Below are 24,634 nucleotides of genomic sequence, written 5' to 3'. Positions count from 1 at the left end.
GCAAGTGTGGAGATTCTTGTCATCAAATGGATCCAAAATACCATTTGACACAAGGCGATCGATTCTCTGATGAGAAATATGCCCAAGTCTTTTGTGCCATAATGAAATGGACTTCTTATTCGTTAACTTCCTCTTGGCCCCTTTTGCACTAGTATGCAAAATTTCATTGGATGGGACGTCCATATCAAGTATATAAAGGTTGCTATCACTTAATAAAGAGTCGGTGCCAATTAGACTTCATTCATAAAAGAGACTAACTTTACTATTTCCGAATAGACAAGTATAACTGAATTTGTCCAAAACAGATACAGAAATTAAATTACGTCTAAAAGACGGTACAACAAAAGTCTCTATCAAGTCTAAATAGTGTCCAGACTTTAAGTGTAACCTAAACGTCCCTATTGCCACCACTTCTGCTGAATTGCCATTCCCGGTGTAAATGAAGCTTTCAGCGGCAGTCGGTGTCCGGCAATGGAGGCAATCTTGCATAGACACGCTACCATGAATAGTAGCCCCAGAGTTGAGCCACCACGTGTCTAAGGGCATAGAGGCAAGATTAACTTCTGAAAAAACTAGGGAGATCAAATTACCTTTCTTTGCTCGCCAAGCATGAAACTTAGGGCAATTCTTTTTAAGATGTCTACTCTTTCTGCAATGGAAACAAGTCACAACTTCATAATACTTCTGTCGCTTCTTCTAATGTGGCCCATTTTCAGCGTGCTTTAGTTTTGGCCGCCTCTTGATTTTCCTCTTTGCATTTATTGTCAAATTGGCGCTTTCATGACGCTCTGTAATCACCTGTTGCTGTTCTTGAGCACAGAGCGAAATAAAATCGTTGAGACTCATCTTTTCACGTTGAACCTTGTATCCCAATTTGAATTGCTCATATGGTGCAGGAAGTGAATATAGCACAAGGTGCATGAGCATCTTTTCAGATGCATCCATGCCCAATTGTCCGATTTTAGTGGCTATAGCGGACATTTCCAAAATATGTTCTCTGATGTGACCCTTTTGATGAAATTTCATGGAAATCAACTTGTGTAATAGTTCATGAATTTCATATTCTTCATGAGTTGCAAACTTTTGTTTAATTTCTGCCATAAATTCTGTTGCTGTGATGTCTTGTCGAATAAGATCTGCTTGATAAGATTCAGGCACAACACGTTGCATCGTCATCAAACTTGGCCGATTTGATCTTTCCCATGCCTCTAGGTTTTCTTCATCTGCATCGTCTGGTTTTTCAGATCTCATGGCATAATCAAGATTTGAGTATGCGAGGGCAAGCATTACATCTTTCTTCCACGTCTGAAAGTTATTGGGATTCAAGATGGGAATGTTATGCCCTTGTACGGTGATGTACTCATGTGCAGTCGCTGTAGAATAGGACAAATAGCTCACATAAGAGAATGAATTTCAAATAAAGTACAAACCCATTGCAAGACATCAGGCGCAACATTAATGTATCATCTTTGGACAATAACATTAACTGCAATTGACATCTTGTTGTGAATAATAACATAGACAAAAAAGTTCCCGTTAACTAGCAAGTCTGTCTTTGGACTGACTAACCAATCACAAGAAAAGTAACTGAATATTTGTCTCATGTCATTTATCACGAGCGTACAAAGTCTCGTCCAGTATTTACTGTCCTTTGGGCCAGCTAGTACCGGCATTTGACACATGTACACTACATCCAATGTGTAGAGTAAATGATTTCCACAAAAGAGCCCACTTTGGCAGGATATTGTTTCCGTCAAAATTTCATTACACTGGACAATGTACTGAATTTGCATGTACTCGACTACTGTTATGAATACCTTTGATTATCCGTGATGGTGGGTGTTTTCAAGTCCAAATGCCAACCATAAGCTGTCAGTCTTGCATTCAACTAACATAGACCAATACATTTTTGGACCTTCTTGGGCCAGCTAGTGGTGAAAATCCATTAAACTTGGTTGAATCGGTCTTTCAATGGCTAATTTGCAACTTGAACGTTGATATTTCTATCGCTGAGAGCCCTAATATGGACTAGCTTTGCCTTGGAATTGCTGTTGTAGTGGCTTTTAAAAGGTCTTTTAATGGCCAAGGGAATTCTAAAATGGGCCATCTATTTCATGCCTAAAGCGCCCCAAGGCAGCCCTAGATGGGCCGCCTATTATTAATTCCGCGGGGATTGGGCCGCCCATTAAATGGATCTCACATTAGGGGTCCCTAGGGCCTGCAAGGCGGCCCAAAATGGGGTTATGTGAGCCCTTTAGGCAGCCTGATTTTGAGCTGCCCATAAAAGATCTCGCGGGGCCCCTTGGGCGGCCCAAATGGGCCGCCCTTTAAGGGGATTTCGGGGGCCCTAGGCAGCCCAAAATGGGCTGCCCATTATGTGTCCCCGCCGGGCCCCATGGGCGGCCTGAAAGGGGCCGCCCTTTAAGGGGCTCTTGGGGGGGCCCTGGCCAGCCCGAAATGGGCTGCCATTATGGGCCCCGTGGGCGGCCCGAGATGGGCCGCACTTGGAGGGGCCTTCGGGGGCCTTGGGCAGCCCGAAGTGGGCTGCCCTTTGATGGATCCTCGAGGCCCTTGGGCAGCCCTAAATGGGCCGCCCGTTAGGGCTCCTGCGGGGGCCCTGGGCGGCCCAAAATGGGCCACCCGTTAGGGCTCCCTACGGGGCCCTTGGGCAGCCCGAAATGAGCTGCCCTTTAACGGACCCTCGGGTCCTTTGGGCGGACCCAAATGGGCTGCTCGTTAGGTCCCGCGGGGGCCGTGGGCGGCCCGAAATGGGCCGCCCATTAGGGCACCCTGCGGGGCCCTTGGGCAGCCCGAAATGGGCTGCCCATTTCGGGTCCCGCAGGGCCCTTAATGGCCCCGCCCGTTGAGGCGGTCACTGACCGCCTCAAGGTGAAGCACCTAAAAGATTATTAAGTGACACGTGTATGGTTTGTGGAGTCTGGCAAGGCAGAGATTGTTGAAAATATCCAACTGCCCTGACCTATGTTTCTAGATTGTGGGGGTTCACTTGGTACATGAAATTTACTTTGCAGATCCTATAATCATGCCTAGTTTTTAGGTGGGCAGTTAGGCCATCGACAGTGCACCTATAAAAGACCACCACTCCTCTTGTTTTCTTATCCGTTGTTGCATTCTCCTTCCTCCCTTTGAGCTGAATTTCTTGAAAATTCATTTGAACTAGAAGTCTCTTTCTATGTCATTCTCTCTATCCCTCTCATGGATATAGGCTCTCTTGACGCTGATGGCACGGGGATATGACAAGGTTGATGACTATGCCTTCGTGTTTCTCGACATATCTGATTGGTGATCATTTTCACCATCTTCTGCATTCGTTCACGACAAAGTACATTTTTGCTAGTGTTTGTGCCCAACACATTATTTGTCATTCTAATTTTCATTGCTCATTATTGCTTATTCATTTTTGATGGTGATGTAATACGATGAGCGTGCCGGGATCGGACGGCTCCTATTACGTCACAGGAGCAATGGTGAGTGAATTTGTAGTTAATGTTATGGAATGAATGTCGATTAGAAACCCTTGGTGAGCAATAAGAGACGACCACGAATGAGGAGGGAAGATCAATGACGTCCAGTTAGAAAGATATTGATCTGATTAAACTCCCAATGACCCTTCAAGACCAAATACGACGTCTATGAGTGAAGGGCGTTTGACGGCCCTGAGTTGTCCCAAGTCTAAGGATCAATGAGTAACCTTCTACCGCAAAGAAGTCCTATCTCTCGACACGGTGGTTATCCTATAGCAATTATCGTAGTAATCCAAGGCAGAGGAAGAGATAGCGGGAGACGGCACTGCAACATATAATGATACTGAAAATACGATGGGGAAGACGAGGAGATACCTGAATTGATGGAGTCCACGGCAGGAAATGATGTTTCGACGAAGCCAAAGGCAATGGGAGATTTTTTTGACGACGAGACAACAACGGAGAGGAGCCGGTGTGCTGTTGGTCGACTAAGCACGGAACGGGAAAGAGCGGGGAGGCCCTGAGTTCCGACGTGCGTGTAGTGGGCGAGGCGAGGGCACCGACGTCGGTGGAGGTGGCGCAACAGGGGCGGAGGATGGGTTCTTGGCTTGTAACAACCCCAAGAACGCCTCCGGATGGTGGCTTGCGTCGATTCTTGGAGCTTCTTGTGCGGTAGATGATCAAGAACGCCAAGAAGGTGGTGCTTTCTTGAAATCTTGGTGGTTCTTGTGCGGTAGTTGATCAAGAACGCCAAGAGGGTGACAGTTTCTTGAAATCTTGGTGGTTCTTGTGCGGCAGTTGATCAAGAACGCCAAGAAGGTGGATTTCTTAAAATCTTGGTGGTTCTTGTGCAGTAGTTGATCAAGAACGCCAAGAGGGTGGCGGTTTCTTGAAGAATAACCACCCAAGAACCCACGAGAAATGGCGGCTGCTTGATCTGTTGGAGGATTCTTGCAGGTAAGATGGTTGGATCTTGGCGGTTGATGTCGGCACGCGTTCGGAGTGGTCTCGATAAGGAATGACTAGCAACGACACTAACGTTGGCCCTTCTTGAATCCTCAAGACAACCTCGGAGTGGTCTCGTCGAGGAAGCCTTAATGCTTCAAGAGAGGATGATTCTTGAATCTTTAACCCTCGGCCTCGGAGTAGTCTCGACGAGGACGGTTGAACACGATGTCACGGAGTAGTCTCGACGTGAAGGCGCGGGCTCTAATCCACGGAGTAGTCTCGACGTGGAGCAAGAATAGCCACTTCTCTCTACACTCTAATTCCTATCTACGCTAGATAGAACGATGAGACAACTTTCGAATTTTCTTCAACGATTGCCTGCTTTTACTTGGGCATGCTATCCCCTTATATAGTGAGGATAGGTGCCAAGTGAGGTCGTGGAGAGGATGAACCATCGCGAGACATGGTTCGGCCTCTCTTCAATGGTGACAAGCAAAAGGAAAAGCATAACATGGACGAGGCCCAAAACACCGGCCCAGTCCGTAAAATCCAAGAATGAAAATTACAACAAGACAAAGCAAATAAAATACGAAGATAGAGGATGCTTACGCAGAGTACTTAAAACCCTTGTAGCGAGCATCGGTGCGAGTAGCCCGGCGTGGTTGGACTCGTCCCGTCCTGGCGTTAGCTGGATGGTCCCCCATTAGAGGGTTAGGGAATAGTGCATGAACAAAGCTCATCCAGTTATCAAGGGCATAAGTGGATAGAATAATCTCGAGGGAAAACTATGGAGTGGAGGCATTTACATCGAGGAGAGTATCCTCACGGCCAATTGTAGGTGAGACAGGGTTCACCTTTAGGTAGAGAAGGACAACATCGTTGCCAAAACTTCAAGAGTCGAATGACCGATGAAGGTCCGCACAAATGCTGCAAGGATCAGAATTTCTAATAGTTTCTTTTTATATTGAATAAATTAGTCTCTTTGGCATGTATTCAGCATTAGTGTTAATCCTTTTGACGGCTCTCTGACATTCTTGATGATGCAAAAGCAATCATTAAGGGGTATTGGTGTGTTCCTGTTAAACTAAGTTGATCACGGAAAAAATTGAGAGTAGGTGCCAAAAATAATGAATATGTGATGGCGAGGACACTAACACTTCAGCACCAAACGCGTCACCACGGTCAATCAGAGTCCACGAGGCGCCAACACTTCAGCACGAACGCAGCGTCACCACGGTCAATCGGAGTCAACACGCCCGCTATGGACCACGGTCAACCGGAGTCAACCGAAGTAAACATGCCACAACCTTCGACAAGCATGTCTCCACCCACGCACGTCCCTATGCGCGTCATGACACGACGCTAGAGGCAGATCCACAACTGCCCTTTGGCGTGACACGGCGCACATCTTTATTTTCTCGTCATTTTCTCTTTCCTCCAAGGCCTATATATAGGCCATTGTTTTCAAGAAACATCAGGCAGTCATTATTTCAAGAATTGAGTTTTGTTAACTCTTCTTGGAGGACTGCCCAGCCTCCCCTGTCCCTCTTAACCCTAGCCTTCGTCGCCGCTGCCGCCGCCGCTGCCGCTGCTGCCGCCTCACCGCGCGCGCCCCGCGCGCGCCGCGCCGCCGCGCCGCCGCCGCGCGCACGGGCCGCGCGCCGCCCGCGCGCCGCCCGCGCGCCGCCCGCGCGCCGCCCGCGCGCCCAGGCAGCCTTCGCTAGGGCCGCCTGAGGTCGCATTCCGGCTGCCCCTGTCCAGACGCCGTCGTCGCTTCAAGCAGCGCGCGCTGCGCGCGCTCGGGTGTTCGCCCACGCTTGACGTTGCGCCCACGACCACCGCACTCAACCATGGCCGTTCAATGCCCGGAACGTCCAGCCTCGTCCTCGTCCAGTGGGCCGCTCAACGCCCGGATTCACCCAGCCGTCACGATCAGAATTTCGCAACCTCTTCACGCACTACGGTGCGAGGTGCGCCTGAACTCTTTGGTGTCGAAGTGTTCCTCGTTCAGTGTTTTTCTGAGAAGTTTCCACCGCCGTCAGATTTAGATTTGGTTTGAGATTCTATCTCTTCTCTCCTCTTCTCGAGTATTCCCTTGCAACGTGAATTCGGGTATTGATTTCGGTGCTTAGCCATCATCGCGGTGGGGGAAGACAGTACTCCCGCCCTCGAAAAGGGTCGGAGCTGCACCACCAGATTTTCATCGGTTTTTTAAATCCGAATTCGATCGTGAATTTCTGTGGACTGTTTTATCCCTACCTATAATCCGCCTATTACCCATATCTGTCGTCAACCCATCCATCCCCTCAGTCACCTTTTCCTTAGTTGTCCTACGTCAATATGTCTCATTAATTAGTTTTATCTTTGTTGTTACACAGTCGGATCATCATCTAGTCAAGATGGAAATCCAAGGAGTCCAGTTTTGACATGAATCATTTCTGATTTCGAATATTGATCGACAATTATAGGCCCTTGACTTTGTAAATTGTAGAACTTGCATAGGATAGCATGCTTAATTTCCAAAATTGACTTCAAACTATTTCATTTTTCTGTTTGAAATATAAAATGAAAAATAAAATAAAGGCTAGACTTCAGAGGGAACAAATTAAGAGTTAACAATTGTGATTGGTGTTAAGGATCTTAGCTTAATGGAATTTAAATATGTATTTAACCAAGCTCATAAATCTACCTAGAGTATAGGGGTGACCGTAAAGAAAACCCACACACTGTTTGGAGGAAAGCAACCATCTTGAATGGGATGAAAATGTTCAAAATAGAGCTCCAAAACAACGAATACAAAAGTAGAAGAAAAATTCACCAAAGGGACTAACAAACAAGAGGATCCTATGTTGTCCCAAACTCTTGTCCAACCCTCCAATTAGCTTAGCGTGAACCCTCCAAGGTCGCTTACAAGGATTCTCTAAAAAATTCCCTCAAAAATTCCCAATAAAGATGATGCATGCAGCTCCTTTTGTATAGCTCATCGAAAGCTTCTAGAGACCTTCATTTCTAGAAGGTTTCCATATAATCAGTATGGCTGATCCTATAGCCATTAGTGTGGAGGTACTCAGGATAATTTGTGGGTGCACTTTAATAGAAATCGTTTGCTAAATTATTCTGTAAAAATCCCTGGACGGTATTATATCAGACTATCAATCATGTACATTCATGTCACATCTGTCTTACTAGTCGTAAGACGTAAGACACTAAATGTGTCATATCGACAAACAATTGCACTTTCATAATGGCCTACGAGATTCTAATCAAGGAATTATAAACAGTCTTAGTTTGGGTGTAACAACAAGTTCAGGAAGATGATTGGGTGATAAGATAGGATCATATACTCTTGTAATAAGAGGAGATTGCTAGAGAAAGATAATACAATGAAGTTTTTGGTCAAGGTAATATAATATAAGACAATAGTTATCTGATTATTTTTTAAAACACATTATAATTTATGGTTTGATAGTTGATCATACGCTAAGTTGTGTTAGGAGTCTTGGACTCCATGGGCTGGACAGTCAATATTATAATTAGGTTAATCAACCTGTCATTAATTAATATATATATAAAGAGAAACCTTGTTATTTTGGAACTCCAAGTTTAGTTATTGGGCCATTGGGGTCATTAACTAGCTAATACATGGTCCAAGAAGGTCACAAACAAAATGCTCTTTGGGACGTCAAAACATATTACTGAAGTGTTGGGTTTTAAGCGAACTACCCACTAAGTATATATGGTACACCCCTAAGAACAATTCACCCAAGCCAGAATTGTTTGGGGCCCCCCCACTTCTTGTCCCTTATCACCATGGCTCCCATCAATTCAAGATGAGATTAAGACTACTTAATGAGGATTACAGAGCATTAATGAAGTTTCTCTAGATGAAGGAGGAGATATGACATGCCAGGGATTGTTTCAATAGATGAAGCTGGATTGGTCTGGATGCTACACACTTGAGCATTTCAATATGTTTTGCACGAAGATGTAAGAAGTACATCGTCAAGCGTCAAGTAATATGGTCATTTGGTTTTGAATGGCAATTGCATTTCGTTCCATGTCTTCCGATACACGAATTACATTTGTTTCATTGAAGTCAATGCCATATCAACCAACAAAACTCACACAGGAGTTGGTGTACAATTAATTGGGTACAAGGATGACAAAGATAATTTTAGAAGAAAGCCTATAGTGTTCTTGTATCAATTTGATTTATTACAATATTAATCAGCATATGAAAAATTTTAAGGTTGCTTCACTGCTATGTAGCATACAAATTGTTGTAGTGACCTCTCATTTCACAAGATACTGACTCAAACAATGAGTCATTCCCATCTGATTTGCAATTTTTAAGACTTGTGATTTATTGAAGTGCATGCATGGAGAGATATCAGATTATTTAGAAGAAATCATTTATCAGTTGTGCCATGGCGGAAATATCAGCTCCCAAAGTGGTATAAATTGCAGCTATGTAAACTAGGCGCTTGGGGAACTGATGCATCTATTGCTCAGCTTCTATCTAAAGTCAAGAAATCAACCTTGGGCTTAAATGAATTTGTACGGAAATATAAAATGTCCTTTAATTTCGTATCTTATACTAAGTTTTGTTGAGTGTCTCGAATGAAAAAACCTAATATGTATCAGACTAATCGAAAATATCTTATTTAATTTAGAAAGAGTGTATGGATGAAAGTCAATCAAACCCATAACACTAGTTGTAGAAGAACAACCTTATTCAATCCGATGATCAGTGTTCTCTGAAGAAACAATGACAATATAACAGGACTGCAAAAGGGAAAAGATGGAAGTGAACTTGGAGGCATGTCTTTTATAAGCTTTTTCTACAAGATAATATGCTGCCCTCAGCTTCAACTCCTCATAAGCTTTAATCTATAAATCTTCTACAGCCGTCAAGTGGGAGGTGACCTTATGGCACGCCATGAAATTTCTGGAGACTCCCTTCCGTAAAAAGTTACACAACATTCTAGCAGGCTCGATAAGCTTCTAGACGACTCTGGAAGATTCTAGAAGAATGTAGAACCATCAATCTTCTAGAAGGCTGTAGAAGCTTGTAAAAGACTCTACAGAGTTGAGCAAGTCAACCATCAAGTTTGTTGAAACTAATAGAATTCCGTAATCCCCATACACTAACTTTCCAGTATCCTCTCTCCCATACACTGATATTGTTATTGAGGCCGAGCGAGAGACATCATTCAGTGTGGTTATTCTTCAGATTTCTGTTGGGTTACGTTCTCTGCGTGGTTGAATGGAAATCGCCAGAACATAAGTCTAAAGGGAGTCAAGGGTAATCTCTCATACAAGGTAGGAAAAGGAAAAGAAGTTTCTAGCGTCATGTCGTACAAGTCAAGCACGATGTAAGACGGGTCTGGGCTGGCTCAAAAATTTCAAGGAAAAAATAATACATGTTTAATATGATGAGAAGTCGATAACGGTCCTCAGAGAAAAATGCAAACTTAATGAATGGTCAAATAATAATGTCAGTAAATTATGGTCATTTTACTAAACTGTCAGCGTATTGAATGGAAACCAATTCGCTGAAATCAAAGGGGCTCGGAGAATGGACACTCAGCGACAGAAGACAAATCTAGATTTCTATTCAACCTCTTATTCAAAGGTTGAATTTGTGAATTTTTTGTTCGTACAAGCAAAGGCCGGGTCTAGCATAGCTGCCAAAGTTTCTTACTTTCGTTTCTTCGTGGTAAAAAATAGTACAAGACGTCTTACATAACAAAACTTTTGATGATTCTGTGGTACAAGTAAAGCACGAATTATGACGCGCCGCCGTAGTCCAAGAAATATTTGTCGCCTCGAGTAACGAATTAAGAACTTTGAAGAACAAACGATAGCTGGTCAGTACCATGTAAAGTCATCAACGCTCGTCAGGGAAATATGCAAACACAACGTATGGTCAAACGATACGGCCGGTAAATTCTGGCCAATCTGTTAGACGGTCAGCGTTCTGAATGGAAACCAATGCGCCGATATCGAACAACAAATTCGTTGAATGGAAATTCAGCCACAGATGCTAGACCAAAACGTCTTGCTCATAGGTTGAATTTGTGGATTTCTCGTTCGTGCAAGCCAAAGACTGGTCAAGTATAGCTGCCAAAGTTGGTAGCCTCGTTTTGTACTCGTTAAATTTTTGACGAGTCAATCCTCGGATTTGAGAACGCTGTTCTCGCTATATATAGGCCCGCTCCTTGTAGGTTTGGCATCATTGATCCATTTCCGTAAAACAACTGCTCGAAGTCCTCTCTGCAAAACCAATATGTCGAGTTGTACAGGTATGGCGGAATCTGGTTCCCTGATTCTATAGTGTCATCAGAAGTGCGATGTTCTTTCTTAGTTCTGTCTTCATTATAACGCGTCTTTTGATTTCCTTTATCGGAGATGCCATGCGATGAGTTTTCTTACCTGAGAACTGGTTCACAGGGAAGCAAGAGTGGCCGGAGCTGGTGAGAGCTCATGGCAGAATCGCAGTTACTGTTATCGAGAGACAGAACCGTCGTGTTCAGGCTATTCTCATCAACGAAAGGGACAGTAGAATCATGGACTTCCGATGCGACCGTGTATTTGTATGGATTAACGATCGCGGTATCGTGGTCAGAACTCCGTCAGTCGGATAGAGATCTATCTCAGAGATGGTGGGCCGACGAGAAATAGTACTGTTGATTGGTGTTTTCTACGATGTGTTCTCGATGACAGTTATCTCATGAAATAAAGACATTACGATGCAATATCTATTTGAACTTTAAAAAAACAGTGAGGATTCGTAATCATTAGAAGCTTATGGTCTTTACTTTTATGTTTGCATAATACATGTAGGACGGTGTTTTGTTATTTTTTTGGTAGACCGTCCTTTAAAGACGCTTTGGTGCTATCGCCAGAGTGGTGCTATGCGAATGCTGCCGAGATAAGTGCGGACTTCAGCGGATACTTGAGTAGAATCATAAGATTATGAAACTTGTTGGATCTCTTTTTTCCTATTATCATGATTATTAGATATTATAACAAGAAAGAAAGGGATGTAAAAGCATATCACGCTAATAGTCCTGCAAAAATCTTTAATAAAGATCGGAGGGAAGTTGATAAAGAGATGATGACTGGATATATGAAAAAAACAAATAGCTGCCTCCGATGAGAAATTTTTGGAACTAAAACATGCAAAATTTGTCTGGTCAGCTCGCTGGACAATTATACAAAATGAAGTTTTGTACAAAATGAAGTTTTGGACGGAATTAAAATACACTGATGAAGTTATTCAAAATATGTTTCCTTTGTGTCAGGATGGTTAAAAAACTTTTTTAAAAAAATATTTTTTGCTAGAACAGTATAGAACTATTGCCCCATATATACCGTTTCCTGATGGTACGAATTAGATCAGCTGATAAGTCAAATATGTTATTTTCATTTTAACTGTTTAATAAAGGAGAGAATATAAGTGACGTCTTGTACATGATAACAAATTTAGACATCATTTGGATTTCCTTTGTGTTCTTAAAAAACTTATATATTCAATATGTAGACAGGATTTACCGGCTCAGTAAATAGAATACTGAAATTTTTGCTGAATTTGGATCTTTCTACGTGCTGTGTGTTTGATACTAAATTTGTTTTATACCTTGGTCCAATGGTTCTTAATTTTACAGTACAATAGTTTTTATGCTTTCAGTCGAATAGTTCTTATGTTTTCATTCTCTGGTAAGCAGCTACCAACTAAAATACCCAGCACTGGCACGCACTGATACTTTCCTGTGATTAATGTATGCGTGAGTCCTTTTACAATGTTCTGATATTGAGTAAGTAATCTCAAATTATCATACTATGGAGATAAGAATGAAAAAAAATGTATAAATTTCAAGAAAGTTATGCTCTTCCTAAAACTAACCAGTCATATTTCACTGAATACAATAGAATCTATAAATATTGAAATCAGCAAATGTTGGTTCGTTACAATTTATTGATATAAAAAAAAGTTAATAATGATATTTCCGATACGCTAGTTACTTGACTCTTTGTCTCCGTAGGCCATTTTTCATGGCCGACAAATCTTAGTAGACCTATCTTCAATATATATAGAGTTGCGTTGGAAGCATAAGAGTCAAAATGGTCCCGCTCCACTGCTCCACTATTTATGCTGATGCTTCGTCTTTCTAGAAGAAACTAATCGAGTTATAATATTTGGTTTGTACCCATTCCCCACCCAGATAAGAATTAGATGTTGACTGGGCATCAGCTAAGAAGAACACAGTCATTTCTACACAAGTTACAACAGTTTATTCTACAAGTACACCAAAAAACTAGATTATAAAATAGATTTTAAGAATATTCTAAAATTGATAAACGTTTTTAAGTATCATCTGTGTAAATTTTGAATAATCCCAATTCCCAACTCATCTCGATTAAGTAGCTTGAGAATTTTTATCCAAACAGATATGTTTCTATCTTTTTGAAATACGAAAATGATCAAACTTATTTATCATCTCCAAAAAGGTTTTGAAAAACTTGTCCCTTGAAAAGGAGTTAGACTACTATTAAACTAAAAGATAATATTGTACGCCTTAACTCATTTAAATAAGCAAACTTTGACCACATAGTGAAACTCGCGTAAATACACCAAAAACATTTATAAAATCATAAACATCCCTGTAATAATTATTTGTGTTACTATTTGTATTATAAACAATACAATTCCATAAAAGGAGCCAGGTGGTGTCGAGTCTTGGAATTCTCAAAACTCTTTAGAGTCCGATGTTATTTCTGAGGGGCCGACCTGACTACTGTATATCTCTGAGGAGTTGGGAACTCGGTTATCAAGTACTTCCACCGTGCTGGTAAACGTTGCTTGACTTGGGGTCAAATATTCAGGCCGACACACGATTAAAACGTAATTTAGGCCCCGCAAGAAACAGCTAGATCAGTTTTTCTAGCGAGGCCGAAAGGTTAGTTGACGCTAGGTCCGACGCGTGTAGTCTGGTTCCCCAATTAAAGCTTCCTTGTACGGCTCATTCTGTGCTTCTTCACCCAATTCAAGACCGAAAAGGAAAGATGCGCAGACCAAGAAAAAGAGAAAGTGAGAGACGGAGAAGGGGAGGGAGAGAAAACAAGAGAACGAAGGGAGAGAGGGACTGAGGGAGAAAGAGAGGGAGACAGAGGGAGAGGTATAAAGAGAGAAAGAGAGAGAAAAGAGTGGGAGCGTAAGAGAGATGAGAGAGACAGGCAGAGAGGCAAAGGGTGAGAGAAGAAAGGGACAGAGAAAGAGAGGAGAGCGCGAGAGGAAGGGGAGAGGGGAACAGAGAGGGAACGAAAATGGCAGGAAAGGGAGAGAGGGAAGGAGATAGAAAAGGAGCGGGAGAAAGAGGAGAGAGAGAGGGAGCGCGAGAAAGAAGGAGGGGCGAGAGAGAGATAGAGACTAGGAGAGGATGAGGGTGCGGGAGAGGGAGAGGGAGAGGGAGAGATAGAGAGAGGTAGAGGGAGAGAGAGGGAACAGAGAGAGATCGTTAGTGACATAGAGAGGAGTGGAAGAGACCCAGGGAGAGAAGGGAGGACGTGAGAGGGGAAGGGAGAGAGAGAGGGAGAGGGAGAGGGAAAGAGAAAGCGGGAGGGATAAAAAACGAGAGTGAGAGTGAGAGTGCCATAAAGGGAGAGAGCGAGAGAGAGAGTGGTAGCGAGAGGGAGAGCGACAAAGAGAGTGAGAGAGAGTGAACGAAAGTGAGTGAGCGAGCGAGGGAGGGCGCTAAAGAGAATCAGAAAAAGATAACCAGAATGAGTTAGAGAGGGGGAGCATGACAAGGATTGAGTGAGAGAGAGCGAAAACGATAAAGAGAAAGAGAAAGGGAAAGGGAGAGATAACAAGAGCGTGAAGAAACGAGAAAATTAGAGGGAGATAAAAAATAGTGGGTGAGACAGGGAGAATGAGAAAAAAGATAAGGGGAGAGAGATGAACAGACCGAGAAAGAGAAAAAAAGAGTGAGAGGGGAGGAAAAAGAGAAAAAGCGAAAAGGCGAAAAAATTAGACCAAAAACGAGAAAATTAGAGGAGTTCTCATGGTGTGAGAGAGAACGAAGAAGCGGGAGAGGGAGAGCGATAAAGAAAATAAGAGGGAGAAAAAAATAGTGGGTGAGACAGGGAGAATGAGAAAAAAGATAAGGGGAGAGAGATAAACAGACCGAGAGAGAGATCACAAGAGTGAGTGAAGAGGGAAATAATAAAAAGAAACAGGGAGAGAGCTAAAATAAAAAGAGAGGGAGAAAGATAAGGAGAATGAGAGCGATATCAGAACAGAGTGACACGTAGAGTAAGAAGGGATGAACGGAACAGAGATAAAAAAAAAGAGAGAGATAACAATAGTGGTTGAGAGAGAGAGAGAGATGGAATGGAAAAGAAACGAGAGAGAGGCAACGACATAGAGGAGAAAGAGAGAGAGAACGCGAGAGAGAGAGAAAGGGGGGGGGAGAGAGAGAGAGAGAGAGAAAATGTGATAGTGAAAAGTGAAAGATAGGAGAGAGAGAGATAGATAGATGGAGAGAGAAAGAGAGATAGCGAAAGAGCGAGAGAGAGAGGGAGAAATTTACAAATAGCTTTCTATTTACGCTGAATAAGCCAGTCTCTTTGGCATGTATTTGGCGTTACACTCTTTGAAGGCTCTCCGACTTTCTCGATGAAGCAAGTTAAACAATTGTGCCTAGCGGTGTATTACAGTTACATGAAACTGCTCGCGGAAAATAATTTAAAGCAGACGGGAAAACCGGGGAATTTAAATAAATCTTAGACAACCATGTTTGGGCTGATCTTTGGATTTGATCTAAGCCCTTAAGTAATAACTACTTAAGCGTTGAAAAAAATGATGTTGAGGTCTTTTGGAATATTACAGTGAAACATAAAAACTCAATGAAATGTTAGTAAAAACCTCGTCGCCTAGAATATAGTCTTGTTGGTGTTCATCGTCGCTGGTTAGAGATAGATCTATGGCCGGAACTAGTAGAAACACGGGAGACTTAAATGATTATGTTTTGAAAAGTGGAACGGCGAATGTCGATAAGGCCAATCTGGTCCCGCGATGCCGTGTAGTACAGAACTTGCGTGGAATAGGCCGCTCTATGTATACTTTATGAATCTTTAGAACACCAGATGCGTCTAAACTGCTTCATTTATCTGGGTGAAATATGGCATTCAAATGGAAGGGAAGGCCAGGCAACAGAGGAACCAAATAAAGAGTTCGCAACTGTGTTTGGAGTGTTCGTTGGGAATCTCGTCGAACAGCCAAATTAGTGTGTAAAATATGACGGTTAGCGTCTCCGCGACTTTTATTCCGTTTCTCTGTCAAGTCTTGAAACAACTGGAAGGGCTTAAATCTCAACACTTAGGCGTCCTAGGCATCCCCCGAAAGGGAAAATATTATTGTTTGCTGTGTAGTACGCAGCAAACAATTTTCACTGTGGCTTTGGTTCAAGATGCCGTTAAGGAATGTTCTTTTATTGCTGAACGAGAATCGTGAGAACATAAATAAAAGGGAACCCAGGAGAATATCGTAAGACAAAAACTCATACCAGACGTCTAAAAAAACTGAAAAAATCAAGGTTCTGTGCTACAAGTAAAGCACGATGAATGACGGGCCACCGTAGGCAAAGAAGTAAATGTGTTCTAGAGTAACCATTTAAGAATTTCGAGGAACAAACGATAACTAGTGAACGCCATGAGAACTCGTCAACGGTTTTCGGAAAAAAATCAGAACTTAATGAATGGACGAAAATAATGCCAGTAAATTCTGGTCAATCTATTAGACGGTCAGCGTTCTGAATGGAAACCAATGCGCCGATATCAAACAACAAGTTCGTTGAATGGAAATTCAGCCACAGATGCTAGACCAAAACGTCTTGCTCAAAGGCTGAATTTGTGGATTTCTCGTTCGTCCAAGCCAAAGACTGGTCAAGTATAGCTGCCGAAGTTGGTAGCCTCGCTTTGTACCCGTAAAATTTTTGACGAGTCAATCCTCGGATTTGAGAACGCTGTTCTCGCTATATATAGGCCCGCTCCTTGTAGGTTTGGCATCATTGATCCATTTCCGTAAAACAACTGCTCGAAGTCCTCTCTGCAAAACCAATATGTCGAGTTGTACAGGTATGGCAAAATCTGGTTCCCCTGATTCTATAGTGTCATCAGAAGTGCGATGTTCTTTCTTAGTTCTGTCTTCATTATAACGCGTCTTTTGATTTCCTTTATCGGAGATGCCATGCGATGAGTTTTCTTACCTGAGAACTGGTTCACAGGGAAGCAAGAGTGGCCGGAGCTGGTGAGAGCTCATGGCAGAATCGCAGTTATTGTTATCGAGAGACAGAACCGTCGTGTTCAGGCTATTCTCATCAATGAAAGGGACAGTAGAATCATGGACTTCCGATGCGACCGTGTATTTGTATGGATTAACGATCGCGGCATCGTGGTCAGAACTCCGTCAGTCGGATAGAGATCTATCTCAGAGATGGTGGGGAGACGAGAAATAGTACTGTTGATTGGTGTTTTCTACGATGTGTTCTCGATGACAGTTATCTCATGAAATAAAGACATTACGATGAAATATCTATTTGAACTTTAAAAAAACAGTGAGGATTCGTAATCATTAGCAGCTTATGGTCTCTTTCCAATCTATATTATGCACTTGTCTTTACTTTTATTTCTGCATAGTACACGTAGGACGCTGTTTTCCTTTTTTTTTGCTAGACCGTCCTTTAAAGGCGAATGCTGCAGAGATAAGTACGAACTTTAGCGGATGCTTGAGTAGCATCATAAGATTAAGAAATTTGTTGCATCTCTTTTTTCCTACTATCATGATCATTGGATATTATAGCAAGAAAGAAAGGGATGTAAAAACATATCATGGTAACCTCTGAGAATAGCGCCAATATTCCTGCGAAAAAATCTACAATTAAGTTCGGAGGAGTTTGTTAGATCCGCAGGAGTCTTGCATCGATTCTCAAGGATGATGAAGATCGTACATGAATGTAAATCAATGTAAAACATAACTCGATCCATCGCGTCTTCTCTAGTTGAATAGAACAAGCTTGAGGGGAGGCCTTTTGGATCAAAAATTTTGCTATCATTACTAAGACATTTCAACCAATCTCGTCCATCACAAACTGGCACAGAACCATGGGGCTTTTGTTACAGTAATTGTAACTAAACCCAAACAATGATCACATACACTAATTCAATGAATGACATAGATCATGTGTGGATGTGTAGCATGGAAATTACACAACAAGTGATTCATACGTGTACATTCCCAACTTAGTCCTCCAGATTCTGAGTGGAGATCAACTGAAGTTTGTTCAGACATACTTAAATTTAGGAGATTACTCAAGCATGAAAAGAAACTCCATAGTGTGTCTATTACTGAGTGAACATCAAAATACAAACTCCCACTGAATTACATATCCTCATGAGGTATTAAACCCATATGAGCAGCATGCTCATGAAAGACCTTTGGCGGCAGTCCTTTTGCAAGTGGATCCGCTACCATGGAGTTTGTCCCAATATGCTCAATAGACAACTGCCCTGTCTGAACTTTTCTTTCACAACTAGGAACTTTATGTCAATGTGCTTTGACTTTGTTAAGCTCCTGTTGTTATTGGCAAACATAACGGCTGACTGATTATCACAATAGAGCTTCAGCGGCCTTTCAATGCCATCAACGATTCTCAAGGTTGTGACAAAATTCTTCAGCCAATTGCCTTGATTTGATGCTTCATAGCATGCTATATATTCTGCTGCCATAGTAGAAGATGCTATCAATGCTTGTTTCGCACTTCTCCAAGATATAGCTCCTCCTGCTAATAGAAAAATATAGCCTGAAGTAGACTTTCTGCTATCAACGCATCCAGCAAAATCAGAATCAGAATACCCAACGATCTCCAATTGATCTGACTTCTTGTATGTGAGCATATATCCTTTGTTCTCTGAAGGTATCGCATGACTCTCTTGGTTGCTTTCCAATGATCCATACCTGGATTACTCAAATATCGGCCAAGTACACCAACAATATGAGCAATATCTGGGCGTGTACAAACTTGTGCATACATAAGACTCCCCACAGCTGATGCATAAGGAACCTTTTGCATTTCCTGGCTTTCAAAATTGTTCTTCAGACACTGGTCAAGACTGAACTTGTCTCCTTTAGAAATAGGAGTGTCTAGATGTTTACAATCTTCCAAGCCATATCGTTTAAGGATTTTTCAATATATCCCTTTTGAGACATACCTAAGATATTTTGAGAGCGATCACGATATATCTGAATGCCCAATACATATGAGGCTTCACCGAGATCCTTCATCTCAAAATGACTCGACAGAAACTTCTTCGTGTCATGAAGTAGGTTTGTATCGTTTTGTGGCAAGTAATATGTCATCGACATATAGGACGAGAAATATGTATTTACTCCCACTAAACTTATGGTACACACATTCATCTGCTAAATTTGGCTCAAAACCGAAAGAGACAATAATTCGATGAAACTTTTGGTACCATTGACGAGAAGCTTGGTTTAGACCATAGATGGACTTCTTTAATTTGCATACCATTGACTGTGGATCTCCGATCTCAAACTTTTCTGGTTGAACCATATATATGGTCTCATTAATGTCTCCGTTAAGAAACGCAGTCTTGACATCCATCTGGTGTAGTTCAAGATTAAAATGCGCTACAAGTGCCATTATAATTCTAAAGGAGTCTTTCGATGAAACTGGAGAGAAAGTCTCATTATAATCTATGCCTTCTCGTTGAGTAAAACCTTTGGCAACAAGGCATGATTTATATCTATCCATATTACCCTTTGAATCCCTTTTGGTTTTAAATATCCATTTGCAGCCAATGGGCTTCTTACCTTCGGGTAATGGGACAAGATCCCAAACATCATTGTCAACCATAGATTTTATTTCTTTGTTCATGGCATCTATCCACCTTTGCGAGTTAAAATTCTGCTTGGCCTGTTTTATATTAAGAGGATCATCTTCCATGATCTCAAAATCAGCCTCGTGTTCCTAGAGAAAAACAATATAGTCATCCGGAATTGCAGATTTTCTTTCTCTAGTGGATCTCCTTAAGGGCACTTGTATTTGAGGTTGTGATGTTTGTTTAACTAGAATAGAGGAGCATGAAGCATTATCTTGAATTAGTGGTGCCTTTGTTGGTGGGCCAAGTGTGATTAATTCATCTTATTGGTCATCAACAATAACTAAAGGGGCATCCTCTAATTCTTCCGTAAAGACAATGTCATGAACTTTATCTCCCCCTGCAAACTCAACATCCTCAAAGAAATCAGCATTTCCCGTCTCAAAAATGGTTTTAGTGGTGGGGTCATAAAATTTAAAACCTCTAGACATTTCAGAATATCCAACAAAATAGCAAGTGACAATTCTGGAGTCAAGCTTCCGTTCATTAGGCAATAAGGGTCGTGCTTCTGCTTGACAACCCCAAATGTGTAAATGTTTCAAACTTGGTTTGCGAGTTGTCCAAAGCTCATATGGAGTTTTCTTAGTCGCCTTTGTTGGGATTCGATTAAGTAAATAGGCAGCCATCTTGAGTGCTTCGCCCCAAAGGTTCATTGGAAGAGACGATTCTGCAAGCATACATCTAACCATATCTTGGAGTGTTCTATTTCGCCTTTCGGCAACACCATTCATGTGGGGTGAACCTGGCATGGTGTATTGAGGAACAATACCACATTCTGATAGATATTTAGCAAAAGGGCATGGACATCGTTCACCTGAACCATCATATCGGCCATAAACTTCTCCTCCACGATCGGATTTTATGGTCTTAATCCGCTTATTTAGCTGATTTTCAACTTCAGCTTTATATTTCCGAAATATTTCCACAGATTCTGATTTCTCGTGAATGAGATACAGGTGGCCGTATCCAGAATAATCATATGTGAAAGTAATAAAGTAGCGTTGAAGATTTCTAGTTGCGGTAGGAAATGGTCCACATATATCTGTATGGATCAATTCAAAAACATCTAAAGCTCGAATGGCCCCTTTCCCCTTAGGTTTTGTTTGTTTTCCCTTAATACACTTGATGCAAGTGTGGAGATTCTTGTCATCAAATGGATCCAAAATACCATTTGACACAAGGCGATCGATTCTCTGATGAGAAATATGCCCAAGTCTTTTGTGCCATAATGAAATGGACTTCTTATTCGTTAACTTCCTCTTGGCCCCTTTTGCACTAGTATGCAAAATTTCATTGGATGGGACGTCCATATCAAGTATATAAAGGTTGCTATCACTTAATAAAGAGTCGGTGCCAATTAGACTTCATTCATAAAAGAGACTAACTTTACTATTTCGAATAGACAAGTATAACTGAATTTGTCCAAAACAGATACAGAAATTAAATTACGTCTAAAAGACGGTACAACAAAAGTCTCTATCAAGTCTAAATAGTGTCCAGACTTTAAGTGTAACCTAAACGTCCCTATTGCCACCACTTCTGCTGAATTGCCATTCCCGGTGTAAATGAAGCTTTCAGCGGCAGTCGGTGTCCGGCAATGGAGGCAATCTTGCATAGACACGCTACCATGAATAGTAGCCCCAGAGTTGAGCCACCACGTGTCTAAGGGCATAGAGGCAAGATTAACTTCTGAAAAAACTAGGGAGATCAAATTACCTTTCTTTGCTCGCCAAGCATGAAACTTAGGGCAATTCTTTTTAAGATGTCTACTCTTTCTGCAATGGAAACAAGTCACAACTTCATAATACTTCTGTCGCTTCTTCTAATGTGGCCCATTTTCAGCGTGCTTTAGTTTTGGCCGCCTCTTGATTTTCCTCTTTGCATTTATTGTCAAATTGGCGCTTTCATGACGCTCTGTAATCACCTGTTGCTGTTCTTGAGCACAGAGCGAAATAAAATCGTTGAGACTCATCTTTTCACGTTGAACCTTGTATCCCAATTTGAATTGCTCATATGGTGCAGGAAGTGAATATAGCACAAGGTGCATGAGCATCTTTTCAGATGCATCCATGCCCAATTGTCCGATTTTAGTGGCTATAGCGGACATTTCCAAAATATGTTCTCTGATGTGACCCTTTTGATGAAATTTCATGGAAATCAACTTGTGTAATAGTTCATGAATTTCATATTCTTCATGAGTTGCAAACTTTTGTTTAATTTCTGCCATAAATTCTGTTTCTGTGATGTCTTGTCGAATAAGATCTGCTTGATAAGATTCAGGCACAACACGTTGCATCGTCATCAAACTTGGCCGATTTGATCTTTCCCATGCCTCTAGGTTTTCTTCATCTGCATCGTCTGGTTTTTCAGATCTCATGGCATAATCAAGATTTGAGTATGCGAGGGCAAGCATTACATCTTTCTTCCACGTCTGAAAGTTATTGGGATTCAAGATGGGAATGTTATGCCCTTGTACGGTGATGTACTCATGTGCAGTCGCTGTAGAATAGGACAAATAGCTCACATAAGAGAATGAATTTCAAATAAAGTACAAACCCATTGCAAGACATCAGGCGCAACATTAATGTATCATCTTTGGACAATAACATTAACTGCAATTGACATCTTGTTGTGAATAATAACATAGACAAAAAAGTTCCCGTTAACTAGCAAGTCTGTCTTTGGACTGACTAACCAATCACAAGAAAAGTAACTGAATATTTGTCTCATGTCATTTATCACGAGCGTACAAAGTCTCGTCCAGTATTTACTGTCCTTTGGGCCAGCTAGTACCGGCATTTGACACATGTACACTACATCCAATGTGTAGAGTAAATGATTTCCACAAAAGAGCCCACTTTGGCAGGATATTGTTTCCGTCAAAATTTCATTACACTGGACAATGTACTGAATTTGCATGTACTCGACTACTGTTATGAATACCTTTGATTATCCGTGATGGTGGGTGTTTTCAAGTCCAAATGCCAACCATAAGCTGTCAGTCTTGCATTCAACTAACATAGACCAATACATTTTTGGACCTTCTTGGGCCAGCTAGTGGTGAAAATCCATTAAACTTGGTTGAATCGGTCTTTCAATGGCTAATTTGCAACTTGAACGTTGATATTTCTATCGCTGAGAGCCCTAATATGGACTAGCTTTGCCTTGGAATTGCTGTTGTAGTGGCTTTTAAAAGGTCTTTTAATGGCCAAGGGAATTCTAAAATGGGCCATCTATTTCATGCCTAAAGCGCCCCAAGGCAGCCCTAGATGGGCCGCCTATTATTAATTCCGCGGGGATTGGGCCGCCCATTAAATGGATCTCACATTAGGGGTCCCTAGGGCCTGCAAGGCGGCCCAAAATGGGGTTATGTGAGCCCTTTAGGCAGCCTGATTTTGAGCTGCCCATAAAAGATCTCGCGGGGCCCCTTGGGCGGCCCAAATGGGCCGCCCTTTAAGGGGATTTCGGGGGCCCTAGGCAGCCCAAAATGGGCTGCCCATTATGTGTCCCCGCCGGGCCCCATGGGCGGCCTGAAATGGGCCGCCCTTTAAGGGACTCTTGGGGGGGCCCTGGGCAGCCCGAAATGGGCTGCCCATTATGGGCCCCCGTGGGGCCCCATGGGCGGCCCGAAATGGGCCGCCCTTTAAGGGGCCTTCGGGGGCCTTGGGCAGCCCGAAATGGGCTGCCCTTTGATGGATCCTCGAGGCCCTTGGGCAGCCCTAAATGGGCCGCCCGTTAGGGCTCCTGCGGGGGCCCTGGGCGGCCCAAAATGGGCCACCCGTTAGGGCTCCCTACGGGGCCCTTGGGCAGCCCGAAATGAGCTGCCCTTTAACGGACCCTCGGGTCCTTTGGGCGGACCCAAATGGGCTGCCCGTTAGGTCCCGCGGGGGCCTTGGGCGGCCCGAAATGGGCCGCCCATTAGGGCACCCTGCGGGGCCCTTGGGCAGCCCGAAATGGGCTGCCCATTTCGGGTCCCGCAGGGCCCTTAATGGCCCCGCCCGTTGAGGCGGTCACTGACCGCCTCAAGGTGAAGCACCTAAAAGATTATTAAGTGACACGTGTATGGTTTGTGGAGTCTGGCAAGGCAGAGATTGTTGAAAATATCCAACTGCCCTGACCTATGTTTCTAGATTGTGGGGGTTCACTTGGTACATGAAATTTACTTTGCAGATCCTATAATCATGCCTAGTTTTTAGGTGGGCAGTTAGGCCATCGACAGTGCACCTATAAAAGACCACCACTCCTCTTGTTTTCTTATCCGTTGTTGCATTCTCCTTCCTCCCTTTGAGCTGAATTTCTTGAAAATTCATTTGAACTAGAAGTCTCTTTCTATGTCATTCTCTCTATCCCTCTCATGGATATAGGCTCTCTTGACGCTGATGGCACGGGGATATGACAAGGTTGATGACTATGCCTTCGTGTTTCTCGACATATCTGATTGGTGATCATTTTCACCATCTTCTGCATTCGTTCACGACAAAGTACATTTTTGCTAGTGTTTGTGCCCAACACATTATTTGTCATTCTAATTTTCATTGCTCATTATTGCTTATTCATTTTTGATGGTGATGTAATACGATGAGCGTGCCGGGATCGGACGGCTCCTATTACGTCACAGGAGCAATGGTGAGTGAATTTGTAGTTAATGTTATGGAATGAATGTCGATTAGAAACCCTTGGTGAGCAATAAGAGACGACCACGAATGAGGAGGGAAGATCAATGACGTCCAGTTAGAAAGATATTGATCTGATTAAACTCCCAATGACCCTTCAAGACCAAATACGACGTCTATGAGTGAAGGGCGTTTGACGGCCCTGAGTTGTCCCAAGTCTAAGGATCAATGAGTAACCTTCTACCGCAAAGAAGTCCTATCTCTCGACACGGTGGTTATCCTATAGCAATTATCGTAGTAATCCAAGGCAGAGGAAGAGATAGCGGGAGACGGCACTGCAACATATAATGATACTGAAAATACGATGGGGAAGACGAGGAGATACCTGAATTGATGGAGTCCACGGCAGGAAATGATGTTTCGACGAAGCCAAAGGCAATGGGAGATTTTTTTGACGACGAGACAACAACGGAGAGGAGCCGGTGTGCTGTTGGTCGACTAAGCACGGAACGGGAAAGAGCGGGGAGGCCCTGAGTTCCGACGTGCGTGTAGTGGGCGAGGCGAGGGCACCGACGTCGGTGGAGGTGGCGCAACAGGGGCGGAGGATGGGTTCTTGGCTTGTAA

At 42.7% G+C, this 24,634-nt stretch overlaps 2 long non-coding RNA genes across 2 annotated transcripts; both read left to right on the top strand.

Annotated features, from left to right (window-relative positions):
- The first annotated feature begins 9,638 nt into the window (after positions 1–9,638).
- On the top strand, positions 9,639–11,305 carry LOC144702616 (uncharacterized). Its single transcript, XR_013581284.1, has 2 exons — positions 9,639–10,738; positions 10,887–11,305. It is a non-coding gene; the product is annotated as an uncharacterized LOC144702616 (long non-coding RNA).
- A 4,773-nt stretch (positions 11,306–16,078) lies between these two features.
- Positions 16,079–16,976, top strand: LOC144702615 (uncharacterized). Its single transcript, XR_013581283.1, has 2 exons — positions 16,079–16,574; positions 16,724–16,976. It is a non-coding gene; the product is annotated as an uncharacterized LOC144702615 (long non-coding RNA).
- Positions 16,977–24,634: the final 7,658 nt, after the last annotated feature.

Source organism: Wolffia australiana, chromosome 4 (genome assembly GCF_029677425.1).
Source record: "Wolffia australiana isolate 7733 chromosome 4, ASM2967742v1".
In the NCBI taxonomy this organism is placed as follows: domain Eukaryota; kingdom Viridiplantae; phylum Streptophyta; class Magnoliopsida; order Alismatales; family Araceae; genus Wolffia; species Wolffia australiana.
This window is presented reverse-complemented; position numbering and strand designations above follow the sequence as displayed.